The sequence below is a fragment of the Phascolarctos cinereus genome, unplaced genomic scaffold, assembly GCF_003287225.1.
Source record: "Phascolarctos cinereus isolate Bilbo 61053 unplaced genomic scaffold, phaCin_HiC Scaffold_4;HRSCAF=312, whole genome shotgun sequence".
NCBI classification, from domain to species: Eukaryota; Metazoa; Chordata; class Mammalia; order Diprotodontia; family Phascolarctidae; genus Phascolarctos; species Phascolarctos cinereus.
In genome coordinates this window covers 7,084,165-7,097,652 of record NW_027555847.1, presented here as the reverse complement: position 1 = coordinate 7,097,652, position 13,488 = coordinate 7,084,165, and positions in this window count along the sequence as shown.

The window sequence follows — 13,488 nt, the reverse complement described above, 5'->3', positions numbered from 1 at the left end:
ACTAGGGACCTACTATGTTCAAGGCAAGAGGATGCACGACCTAGTAGCTAAAGAGCTAACCTCAGAGACAGCAATAACTGAAATAGCCAGTCAGTATTTCAGGCTCTGTGTGGGTGTTGGTGATTCAAAAAGGAAAAGAAAACAATCCCTGCCCTTGAGGAGTTTGCATTCTGTAAGGAGAGATAACATGTTCACATATAATCATATTAGATAATATATAAACATAATACATACAAGGCAATTGGGGGAGGGATGGTGGAGAGGAAAGGCACCAGCACCCAGAAAGATAGAGAAAGAGAGAAAGAGATGGAGAAAGAAGGTGGACCTAGAGGGGAATTTGGAAAGAAGACCTAGGGTTAAGACTTGCCTTGGCACACTGTCTGTGTGACCTTGGGCAAGTCACAATCTCTTAGTTCCCTGGGCAACATTCTAAGACTGTAGATTACACAGATGAAATCTCAGGCCCTAAACCCACAAAAATGAACTATGTACCTCCAGGAGTCATTGTGAGAAAAGCACTTTTCAAGCCTTAAATACTATTTCAGTGAGACTGTTGACTGCCCCCGAGCTCTAATTTCTGACATGCCTGTAGCCTATATGGATATTGGATTTCAATAGTTGATTTTGTTCAGTTGACTCCAGGAAGGAGAAGTCCTGTGAAAGAAGTGAGTAGACCAGGGTGAGAAGATATAAACATGCCCTTCTCCTCATCCTTTTCTTCCTCTTCTCCCTCCTTTTCTTCCTCTTCTCCCTCCTTTTCTTCTTCTTCTTCTTCTTCTTCTTCTTCTTCTTCTTCTTCTTCTTCTTCTTCTTCTTCTTCTTCTTCTTCTTCTTCTTCTTCTTTCTCCTCCTCCTCCTCCTCCTTGTCATCCTCATCCTCTCATTATCAATAGAATGGAATACATCTCCATTGTCCAGCCCACTATTGGAGATGCCCTAAAGATTCTGAAAGTGATTCTTGAGAAAACAAACTTTCCTTCAACAGCCTTTATTCAGTTACAAAAAGTAGTAATTGTATCCACACATGCAATTAAAAAGTACACAGAATATTAAATGTAAAAGAACAGTAGTGAAAGAGTGGCTCAATCCAGGACCACTCCTATCTTAACCTCATTGAAAAAGATATGGAGAACAAGATTAATAATGATGGTGATGATAGCAATAATAATAACAGCTCTTATAAGTCATGCCTTAAGATGAGTGTTTACATACATTATCCCATGCAGTTCCATGAAGAATTTTTGACTTTAAAATGTACTTGTGAAGTCTAAGAAGGGCACACATTAATTCCAGTGTCAAGAGAAGCCTTCTGGCCACTGAGACATGTGACTTTAATTAGATGAATAAACACTCCTGCTATCTTTCAATCCAACAGATGGTTTGGACGTACTACAGATGTAACTCTAAAGGGATTTGCTCTTGTCCTCAAACTGAAAAAGCAAGATTGATCCTTAAAGTTGCATTTAATAAGAGAAGACTCAGGAAAGAAATACTTGCCTGGGGATAGCCCAACTGGAGGTAGGTGAGTACTGACTGATTAAAGCTCCCTCTTTGCCACTGACAATTTAGAACCATAACAGTGGTTCTTTAACCCTAAAACAAAACAAAACACAAATATCTGTAAAGAAATATTCCTAGTAGAACTCTGTAATAGCAAAAATCTGGAAACAAAGTTCCCTAAGACCAAGTAAAGGCCAAAAAACGTATGGTATGTATCTGTAATGGGATGGAGAACCAATGTGGCCTAGTAGATAGAAGGTAGCAAGTTGGGGATTGAAGTCAAGAAGACCTGGGTTCAAATCCAGTCTTTTCCAGGAGGTGCCACCATGTACCTAGGCTTGATGTAACTAGCCCTAGAAGACAAAATATGTTCATTATTATGTGTAATCAGGAAATTTTAGTTTTTAAATTACTTAATAGTCATGAAGGACATAATTTTTGGTCATCAAAAAGTGAAGAAAACAACTAAACTTATTTTTAAGTTGTCAACTTAAGTTTATTTTTAATACTACAAATTTTACTTTTAAACCAATCCTTCTCCCTCCCTTATAACACAGAAAAAAACTTTCAGTTTCTTCCCCTTCACTCAAAAGACATCCTTCCAACTGGATTCTATTCCAATTGCCTGGTATTCAGCCATGGAAACAGGGGGTGAAGTTTAGCTGTTGACCAGAGGGAGGGCGTTAAAATATTTATTTTGGCCTGTCTTTCTGCTTACCCACCAGAGTCCCAGGGCCACAAAATCTAGCACTGACTACACACACAGTTCAGAGGCCACAGAAGTCAAAAGGGAAAACAAATTTCTCACTATCTATACGAAAACTCTGTTCATCTTGAACCATGTGATGGAGCTCCAGTATGACAGTGGTGAACTGCTTTGCCACACAGACATCTTCCTGCTTGATGCTTCATATAATATTAATGACCAGAGGATCATCAAAGATGGTTGTCTTTACTTGTAGGAATCACAGATGTGGAGGGTTTGTGGTATGCAAGCTGGTGAGCAGGACAATGTGGCAGCTGCAGAAGTGAATGTCATCTTGTCATCCTAATCTACATTAGGAAGGGCAGGACTTCTAGAAATGAGAAGGTGAGAAATCCTTCTTCTCCCTTCACTGGACCATATCTGGGGCGTTGTGTTTAGTTCTAGGCACTATGGTTTAAGACAAATATTGATAAATGACAGAGACGGAGAGAGAGTCCAAAGGAGGGAGTGAGGATGGTGAAAGGCCTTTAGTTCAGGTCTGATGATCACCTATTGAAGGAATGGGGAATTATTGACATGGAGAAGAAAAGAAAAGGAAGTTATTGCGCCTGCTCACAGCTGTTTGAAGGGCTATCATGAGGAAGAAGGAATAGGCACCAGAGGTCAGAATCAAGGGTGATGGGCATCAGATGCAGATTTAAACTCAGATTTACAACAAATCAACAACCTTCTTGATAACAAGAGTGATCCCAAAGTATACTAGGCTGCTGCAACATCAGAAGGCTATGCTTGGAGGTCATCAGGCAGAAGATGGAGAAACACATGTGTGGGTCCTAGGGGGACTCCTTCTGGAGAAGAATTAGCCTAGATAATCCCTGAAGTCCGTTACAACTCCTGGTTCCAACTTGCCTCATTGCAGAGATGAATTATTTGGCCACGACAACCCGTGGAACAACACACAGGCACACACAATATATGCATCTTTAACAAGATGGCACAAAGATCATTGCGGTTGCTTTGTGATTCCCTTGAATCCTCCAGGTCCTTAGCAGGGCTTTTGTTGATGTTATTGTCTTCTTTCCATGAGGTATATTTTTCTTTTGGGTCTCTTCTTTTCTCTGAGTCACTTCCTGTAAGTCTTCCCATGAGTTCTAATAATCTTCAGATTGAATATTAGCCTATCTTAGGTGTGATAATATCGCACTGCTTTCCCTAAATTCTCATAGAATCTACTATTTTGCCAACATAGGGAAGTCCTATTAAATTTTTATCAACGCAGATTAGAGGCTCCCTTTGACAAAGGAAGGCAGCCCTACAGGTTGTCTGAGGCATATAGACATTAAGTGACTTGCTGAGGGTCTGTCGTCACTAGGAAGTGTCAGAAGCCAGTCTGAAATCTTCTTGACTCCAAACCTGAACAATACAATTTATCCATTCTACTACACCACCTCTTCAATCTGTGTATGAACATCTCATAACTTTTTCAGCCATTCCCCAATTCTGGCATCTTTCCCAGCTTTTGTTATTATGAACAACACAATGATATTTTCAATGGAAAGGTCTCTCTTCATCTCCCTGACAATAACATCAGCACAGCTTAGTTTTAGTAGTCTACTCACTGGGTCAAAGGGAACAAACATTTTGAGGTTCATTGCATGATTCCATATTGGTTTCCAACAAGATTGAACCAGGACCTGGCTTCACACTTCAGCTGTGCTATTTTTAGCCTGTGTGGCCTTAAGCAGATCACCTGTCTTCTCTGGTTCCTAGTTTCCTTGTCTGCAACATGTGGGTATCAACTAGGTAACACAGCTCTCATCTATTCTTTTTCTTTAGGTCACTACGGGAAAAACCATTCAACATGTGTAGGCCTATCTATGTTCTCTCGGATCATGAAGATCCCAATGGAGTGTTTGGATTGCCCCCTTGTCATATGTCATCCTCACTATGTGAGCACCCTCACCTTAACTATTAGTCATTTCCTTAATGGTAATTTTCCTTTCTGTTCTTCCCCAGAGCTCCTCAGAGATTATATGGTGCAGCAAACTCCCATTGTACCTTTCCATTCCCCTCTGTGTGATTTTAATTCCAAATCCTTTAGAAACTGTTGGGTTCCATATCTCAGTCATACAATAACACTGGTTGCATATTGGCATTTGGTACTTTATTTCTAGGAAAAATTAGGAATCATTGCTGGAACTTCACAATTTCATGAAGGCAAATCAGCCCACTCATCTCCTTCTATCTGATTCTAGTCCTATTTTGTTGGCCATTTATACTGCCAGTCCCAGTTCTACATATTTCTGGACAGGTTCTATGGCCTGTTCATCCAACTGGATCTCATAATTGAGTCAACTGGCATTTTTTCGTGCAGTATGGCAACTCATGAAACATCATAAAAGTTGTTATCAATAACAAAGCAATGAGAAAAGACGATCGCACATTGATATTAATGAATAGAATACTGGCCTCAGGATCAGCAATAATTAAGAGTTAACCTGCTTCAGATATATCTCCATGGCTTTGTACAAGTCACTCAGCCTTTTCAGGCTGATGTTTCCTCATCTATAAGGTAAGAATAATAATGGTGCATACCTCCCACAATTGTTTCAAGGATACATGAGATAGGAAATGTAAAGTGCTTTTAAACTAGCTATTTATCATCATCAGTATAGCTATTATTGTGAATTAGGGATAAGTAAGGCTACGATGGTATCCACGTAATGGGAAAAGAGTGGTAGGAAGGCCCTTAGCTTGTTGGTGAGACTCACAGTGGGACATAGACAAAAGCTGTGCAGGATAAGCAGGCAAGAATGGCTATCAATGAGTGTGCCTATTTGCACTGAGTTTCTCCAGCAGTGAGATCACTGATCCACTGGAGAGTATTAAAGGATTATTTTCATCATTAGAGTCATGGTGGTAGTATTTTCACTAGAATCTAGTTGTAGCCATAGCTTAGGGTCAGTTCTAAATGAAGCCAGAGTCCACACCTAATGTGGAGTTTATTACAAGCAAGGTCTTTTGTTCTCTGTCCCATCCCATTACTCTTGGCCCAACTATCTTTCTTCTTTTCTAGAGAATGGTTGGGTGCAAGCAGCTATATATCTTTCACCAGAATGAACACTAGCAGTACGGCTTTCAAATTCAGCCCCAAAACTTTCTAGGAGAGAAAAAAAAAACACATGGAGTTGAGGATGAAACTAAAGAAATAGAATCCCAGATTTTAAAATGGAAGAAACCTTGGAAGTTACCTAGTCTAGTTGCCTCCTTTTTCAGAGGAAAATGGTGCCTCAGCACACTGAAAGCACTCACCTCAGGTCACACAGACATCAAGTGACATAGCCACAATTCCAACCCATGCCCATTGTTTCTAGATTTATGACTCTTCCCACCATGGCACACCATTCAACTATATCAAAGTCCCTTGGAAAAGAAGAAGGAGAACCCAAGGCATGACCAAGAATGGACTAGAACTGAAACTTGATCTTGGTACTTAAGGTCTTTGCTTTAAAGGAGGACCAGATGGAGAGGGTGTTTTTGACCTGCTTACCAGTTCCTCGGGCATATTCTAGAAATGCCAGATGGTCAGTCCAGCCCTGAGTAACTCTGATTCCTGTTGCTTTCCTCCTCTGCCTCCAACCTTAGCTCAGCTCACTGCAGACTGGCACTTTATCCAATTCTCTTTCAGTTCTTTCCTGCTATGACTGCCCCCCAGCCTTAGCCCTTGGCCAGACAGAAACACTTTGCCTATAAAAGTCATCCCAGGAGCCTACGCCAACCTCTCCTGAAAATGGAGAGCCATTCAGGCCCCCCCGCTTCACCCCCAGCAGATTGGATCAGCAAGATCATCAGCTGAAGTTCCACCTCCCCTTGGTGGGTCCAAGAACACACAGCCATCTTCCCAGACCAGCCTCAGTCTATGCTCAGTACACCACCCACACTCATGTGCACCATGTTCTTTCTCCCTGCCACAGTGTTACCCTCAGATGGACCTCAGGGAGGGGAGGAGGGGAAAGTTAACACTCTGCATGTCAGAGGCAGAATCCAAAGGATCTCAACAGGTTAGAGCACTGGGCTGAATCAATTATGAGATTACCGTCAAACTTTAAGAAATCACCTTCACAAGCAAAAGATGGGAAATGCATGCTTAGATAGTATTTTACCCAAAAAAGATCTGAACATTTTAGTGGACTGCAAGCCAAAGTTTTAGTGGATAAGTCAGTAGTATGGTGTGAGAGCCAAAATGGCTAATGTGGTCGGGGGCTGGGGCTACCTTAATAGAGGCAAACCTTCCAGGGTCCTCTGCCCTCTGCCTCTGCCCTCTATTCTAGTCAAACTACACATAGAGTCCTTTGTTCAGCTCTCTAGGCTGCAGTGTGAGGACATTGGTATAGAAGAGAAGACTAAAAGGGGACATGAAAGTGGTCTTCAAGCATCTGAAAGGCTGTCCTGTGGGAGAGGTCTGTTCCATGGGAAACGTGCCCTGTGGGAACCCACCCCAACTAAGAGAACCATGAGCAATGGGTAGAAGTCGAAAACTTTAAGCTTGATGTCAGGAAAGACTTCACCTAAGAGCTATCCAAGAGTGCACTAGGGAGCCTAGAGAGGTAACAGGTTCCTTCTCATTGGACACAGCCAATCAAAATCAGATGTTGTCATTTCTTTGGAAGATTGGGTTGATTCAGCTGATAAGGTTCCCTTCCCCACCTCCACCCCCCGCGACCTTAAAATCCTGTGATTCCTCTGAACAACTTTGAATCCATGGCAGTGATGTCTTCTTCTGGTTCTCATTGAAGAGGCAGCTGGATATCCTCCTCTAGGATGCAAGTCTGAAGGATTTGGATAGAGTCCTGTAGCCAAGTGGCTTTTCCACTTACTAGCTATGTGACCCTGGAGGAGTTCCTCTTCCCGGGTTTCCTCCAGCCTTCATTTTCTCAACCTTTGCATTGCTTTCCTTGATGAGTTGTTATGAGAAGAAAACAAGCTGACTCACATTCAAATTCTTGTGTATTAACAAATGGAACATTCCCTACCCTCAAGGAGATTACATTTTATAGGGAGAGAAAACATGGCCATATATAAGTATACATGTAAAACAAACAAAAGGTGATGAGAGGCATTCATTTCTAAGGGGATTCTCCTTTAGGAGCTGAGATTTCAGCCAAGTTTTGAAAGAAATGCATTTTGTAATGGGTTTAGTGATTCCAACCCTTGGACCTTGCAATGGTGGTACAACCTAATTCATCCTTAGCTGAATCCAGCCCCACCTATGGCCAGTTAAGTGACGTCTTACCATACATGATAAACATTCACTAGAGACCTCAGAAACTGCTTCACCATCCATATAGGGGTCACACTTAGAACCTGTGCATAAGTCACCTAAAGTGATCCTCAGAAACTGAAGGGAATGAGCATTGACTAAGGATATAAAATTAACCATGTTCAGACATACTCACCCCAGAGATGCATGATAAGCTGGGTCCAGGAAGGAAAGACACACATCAGAAATAATTCACTACCAGAATAGGGGATGCTGGGTGGTAGACCCAAGAATTCTGGTACCTTGAAAATCATATCCCCCAGGGCCAATGAATAAATTGGCATCTTGGTTTATAAATCAGGCTGATGTGATTTTTATTAACATGAAGGGTCTTGCAGAGGTCTGATCATCCCATAAGAACTAAAGAAAGCAATTCCTTTCTGAACCTCCAAAGAAAATAAGACTTGGATCCATGAAGACAACTTCCTGTGCCCTTCCCTTCACCCCCCATTTCTCCCAAAGCCCCTTGCATTCCTGGATGAGATCAGCCTGAGCATCCCTTCCCACCCTAAACTTCCATATTACCTTTCATAGAAACATTGATAGGGAGTAGAAATAAGTCAGTCAATAAGAATTTATTAAGCATGAACTATGTACAAGGTACTATGGTAAGCAGAAAGAGAACCAAAGGGCAGTCTTTGCCCTCAAGAAGCTCTCACTCTAAGGAGGGAGACAACATTCTAACAAACATCTGCAAAAAAGCTATAAACAGGCTAAATAGAAAATAATCAACAGAGGGATGCCCCTAGAATTAGAAAGGTCATCAGATATAGTTATGGCTTTGGCAGTAGCCACATTTCCATTTTCTAAAGGGTTTCCACTATGAAGTCTTGAGGGCTCATTGTACTCATGCTCTATTACTATGTAACTGGAAATCATTTGTAAGATCAAGAGCTATTGCAAAAATATGTATGAGATAAGGAGGAAGAATGGCATTGAGTCAGGAGACCTAGATTCCAAGGCTCCCTCTGATGTTTACCTCCTTTGTGACCATGAGCAAGTCAATTATCCTCACAGATACTCAGGCTTGCAACTAAGATGCCACTTACTGCCTATATGACCTGTGCAAGTCATTCAATTATTTAAACGTCATTTTCTCATCCTTAAAATGAGTGGGTTCAACTAGATGGCCTCAGAGGCCCCTTCCAGGCCAAAGTCTATGATCCTATAAACAGTATAAGATGATAAATGATGAGTAGATCATGACACGTGTTGGTGGATGGAGTTCTCATACTTAAAGAAATCATAGCTCCCTGCTGTCATCCCTAGGTAGACTGCATAAAGCTGAATCTAGGTGGAAGAAGGGAGATGGTGAGTTCATTTCATTTATGCTAATGATATATGTGGCCTTGGTCTTAGTTTGCTCATCTGAAAAATGGGACCAATAAATCATAGTGTGTTGATTGCTCTCAAAGGAATGTTGGGAAAATTCTTCCACCTGCTTTCTTCAAGTACAGACATAGTCCTTCTAAGGCAAGTGACCCTGTTGACAAAAAGTATTCTGGGATTTCCTTTGAGGAGAATTTCCCCTTATATTAACTCATGTTTATAAGACGGGGAATGTGTCCACCTGCAGATCACTGAGTGGCCTCTGGGAGGTATGGGACTGTACATCTAAGTACATGTCAACTTTTCGATGAAGGTTTGGGGGTGGGGTGGAGAGAGAAGGGATCCTTTAAAATAATCTCTGAACTATTATCTTTATTACAGAGCTCAGAGGAAATGCTTTGGGAATTCAAAGCAAGAATATGGACTACAGCTGCAGAGCCCAAGCCCTTGACCTTTCTTCTTCAGGCAGATTTAAACTTAAAAATATTATTTGGAGGGCCAGTTGTTCAGCCTTCCTTAGGAGGTCCTTATATTGAGCTGACCCTGTTCCATTGAGCTGTGCTTGATCATTTTGCTAGTGAAAGTGAAGGGCACAAGTGTGTTGGCAGGAAAATCCCTGGGCAGACCTAAAAGGTCCAAGGAGTCTAGAACTAGCCCTAGTAACTTTAATTTCATCACAATTTTGTCATGATTACTATTAAAATCCTGGTATAGACCCCCTAGCCCCTTCTTCTGTCTTCTGCTATAGGTGTTCTCGAATACCCATATGCTCTCATGACACCCCCACTATCTCTATGATAGCAGCCACACTCCCTGGTGTGCTCTTCTTTTTGACATCCTCACCTCAATCCAAATTTGTTGCTTCTCTGTTGAAATACACAGCCCCAGAATCACTTGACACTAATAGGGTGCCTATTCCATAGGGTCCCCAGTCCATACCATCCTTACTCCCTTCGTTTCTATCTCAGAGGAAAGACTAGAGGGTCTTCCTACTGAGCTTGGCAAGGACCTCTTCCAGTAACACCAATCGCAACCCCTCTCTTCTCTGTTGTATAGTCAACCAAGTCATCTACTAAATGCATTCAGTGTGCCAAGCACTGTGCTCACTGCTGGGGTCAAAAGACAGAAATGTGCCAACTCCTGCCTTCAAAGAGCTTATGTTCTCTTGGGAGAAGCAACATGCACACATATAAGGCTATACAGAATAAACAAGGTAATTTCAAGGGGAAGGAGGGTAGGCAGACACCAATAGTTGGGGAATCAGGAAAAGCTTCATGTAGAAGGGAGCACTGCCATCTACCCACCTCTCCTGGCACCTTCCCCTCCACCTACAAATAAAGCCAGGTCTCCAACATCACCAATACTTTTCCCCCAATTGTGCTGCCTCCTCAAGCTGTTGTTTCATTTGTCCTCCCCTTCCATAATAAATTTCTACCCAGTGTAGGCTGCAATGACTGCCTGTCCTTCCTCACCCATGCCACCTCTCAACCCAGAAGAACCATATATCCTTACAAATCTGCCCACTATTACCTCTTCTCTATGGAACCTGTTTTCTTTGAAGTCATTAGGGACATCCTCATTGCCAAACCCAGCAGCCTTTTATTAGCATTCACCCTGTTTGACCCCTTTGCCTTATCTGACACAGTTTATAGTGAATTCCTTACTGATCTCATCTTGTCCCAAGCTTCTATCATAGGTCACTTTCTTATCCTCCTTCTTCTCTGAAAACTAAGTCATGGAATCTCAGCATCCAAAGGGACATGGGAGTTTATTTAGTCAAATCTGTACCCGAAGATCAATCATGTATTCATTATGGCACAAATGATCATCCCAACCTCTATTTGAAGGACCCAGTGAGAGGCTGCCCATAACTTCTTAAGGTAACCCACTGGATCTTTGGACAGCTCTCATTGTTGCAGAGATGTTTGTTAAAATAGTCCTAACTCTGCCTCCAAAATTTCCCCCATTACATCTGGTCCCAACCTCTAGGGCCAAGCTGTGACCTCTAACTCTTCTTCTAGGTGACAGACATTAAGATTGTTGAAGACACTCCCTTCCTTTGTTAATCTAGTGTTGTCATTCCTGGGGCCATACTCACAGGATCATGATATACTTCTCTATTCATCTTCCATCATCTATAGAGTTCTTTTAAAGGTCTCTTTGGGTCATCCAGATAGGCCTCTTTAGATAGCTTCTTCTTTTCTCTCAAATTGGAATTATTTCTGTTTGTGATTACAATTTTATTCTTCAGAGCTTTCTTAGAACTTTGAAATCCATTCTTTCCAAATCTAGGGTGCATGTTAGACTCTGAGTACCCCTCTTCACTTTCTCCATCATGTTTTCTAAGATGGAGTGGTCACTCTCGCCCAAGCTTCCCATCATTTCTGATTTCTGCTTTAGCAATAATTCCGCCCTCTCCTTTTTTTGGTGAGAATAAGGCCCAAAATAGCAATCCCTCTCCCCATTCCTTTTCATAACTTTTCCCCCATTTTGAAGAATGCAATTGTCATTACAGCAAGCCAAGAATTTATCAGCTGCTCTGTTTTGGGCAAAGAGAGTGCTTCAGCAGATACGCAGAGAGCTGAATTTCTGTATTGCTACTATGAGGTGCCTCAGTCAGATTTATGATCTACTTCCTAAATTCCTAATCTATTTCCTCTTTCTGACTAGGCAATCTCTGGTATATTCCCATGACAACATGACTGTACTTTAGCCTTTGTTCCTTGGCTTCCTGTTTCATACCTTGAGTTCCTCAATATCCTCCTATATTTTTTTTCCTTATGATCCAGACTGGGCAACCATCCTCTTCCCCCTTCAGAAGAGTGAAGATAAAGTGCCAGTTGAAATCAAGTTTACTGATGAATCCAGAGGGATACCCACTATTAGCCAATAAAATAGTACCAAGCTGGGAACACATTCTTATCCAAAGTGTTATGCTCATATTCATGGGTTTCCCCTACCATGGATGATGCATTACGTAAACATGCCTAAATAATCTGTTCTCAAGTGTATGGCTATGCCTTAGGTGACAGGGAATGGCCTTAGATCACTTGAGATCCGTCTATAGTCCTGGTAGGGCTAACTGTCTCTTGATTGGACCTCAAATGTGTCTTGTCATATGGCCAAAGCATGAGAAATAAGACTCGGGCTTAGTACTTCATAGATTGACATACATTCTTTGTCTTCTTTGTTTTAATATAAATTGAAGTTCAGTAATCTCTCTTAAACCTAAATGCTATCTCTCTTCCTTGAATCCAGAAATAAACTATTGGTCTTCTTATTTTGTGTGTCAACCATGGCAGGGTTCCCACCAAGAGCCATTGAGGCATACACAGACTCAACTCTAGCCCGGAGACTTGATCTTCAAGGAAATCATTGTCTACCCCCCGAGTAAAACTCTAGAGAAATCTGTAAAACAAGGATTGGCTATCACTTGTGTTTAGGATTCCTCCAAACATGAACAGCAAGGGTCCCCTCACCCCTTGTTAGCTGGTGCAATAGATAGAGTAGCTGGGCCTGGGATCAGAAAGACTTGAGTTCAAATGAAGCCTCATCAACTCAGTAGTTGTATGACCTTGGGCAAGTCACTTATCTTCTATTTGTCTTAATTGCCTCAACTGTAAAATTGGGGGAGGGGTAATAACAACACTAACTTTGCAGAGCTGTAGTGAAGATCAAATCTGATAATATTTGGAAAGTACTTAACATGGTATGTGGCACACAATACAGGTGCTTTGTAAGCACTTGTCCCCTACTCACTGTAATTACTTAGTGGGATATCTTTCATTTCCTTCCTCCACAGCTCAAGATGCAAAGGACTCACAGGGCTACATGAACATATTTAGCAAACACACCCATGTTTATACATGTGCAAACACATATATGATATGTACACAGATACTTCATGTATACCTGTGCTTGGGCTGTATCTGTGTGAGCGTGTGTGTGTGTGTGTGTGTGTGTGTGTGTGTGTGTGTATGTGGGTGTGTGTGTTTCCCAAAAACTTTTCTTTAGTTACCTGTCTCAAGGATTGTAATGTTATGCGTCAATATGTCATTTCCCAAATCAGTTTGACTTTTGTAGGAACAAGCAGTAATTTCCCAACAATGATGGTGCTGAGATCAAATTCTGCTCAGATGTAAAGAACCTGCCTCTTATAATGTCCCCCACTCACCAAGAGCATTCTTTCTGTAAAGGTTCTCAGCAACCTTTGTATTCCTGTATGAATGTGAGTGGGAAGTCAAGTATTCCTTACCTCCTTTCAGTGGAAGAGAAAATGAACTGCAGAGAAACCATGTGCCCCACCCAAGTCACTCACACGGTGAAGTCAGGACCACACTTGGAATTTACTGAGTTTCCTTTTTGTTACTCCCCTCTCTAGGCCGCCTTGCCTTGGGGGAGGTACAGCCAGCAGGGATTGGATCAATTCCTTCAAGGAAATCCGATGTAATCTGAATGTGTACTCAGAAGTTTCACTAGAGAGGTTTAGGGGGAAGGAGGTGAGCAGGTAGAAGAACATGATTGCAAAACTGAGACTGAGGGGTTTGGAAACTTTTGAGATCCTTACTCAAACTGAAATTCAGAATCATCTTCATCTTACCAGTCAACTAATACACATGACACAAATAAAATG